This window comes from Penaeus monodon, chromosome 29 (assembly GCF_015228065.2).
Source record: "Penaeus monodon isolate SGIC_2016 chromosome 29, NSTDA_Pmon_1, whole genome shotgun sequence".
In the NCBI taxonomy this organism is placed as follows: domain Eukaryota; kingdom Metazoa; phylum Arthropoda; class Malacostraca; order Decapoda; family Penaeidae; genus Penaeus; species Penaeus monodon.
Window position 1 is genome coordinate 3140677 of NC_051414.1, and position 638 is coordinate 3141314.

A 638-nucleotide genomic window follows, 5' to 3' on the forward strand; every position below is an offset into this window, starting at 1 on the left:
TTCTGCTACCACAGCATCGAAATCTTAATAATCCACAAAAAGTGCGCGTACACAAAGCTACAACACACTACGCATAAGGGCGACACTCCTACTCTAACGAATGCGATTATCACCCGAAGCAGCCCGGCGTCGGACCGCCTTACAACCCCGATATGGTAATGAGGTGCATAGCCTGTCACTGCAAATATTCATGTCATGTTTGGCACCAGAACACCGAACCTCTTTAAATCGAACGGTCTCTTTTCCGGACCAAAGGGCTTGAGGTGAGCGGCGTGTGTTAGCAGGTACGGGCGCTGTTTCCCCCCCTATATGGAAGCGCCGTTGCATGTCCGTTGCCAGGAGTCCGTTCTGCGTTTGAGGCCGCGGTCCGTAGCATCGGGGTCCGGCGGTGACGACTGATGACCGGCGAACAATGTCGGAAATATGTACCAGCTGTTTCGCGCGAGAGGGACTCTTTTCCCCCCGAATTTCCTTCTCTCGCTTAATTCTTCATCGCCTGGGAATAAATTGCGAATTTAGGGGGCTTCTTTTTTTGGGGGGAGGGGGTAGGAGGCGAAGAAAGGGTGAGAGGATTTTTTTTTTTACTTTTTTTAGCCCAGCCTCTTCTCACACGGAGTTTGAAATCCTCTGAATCGCGG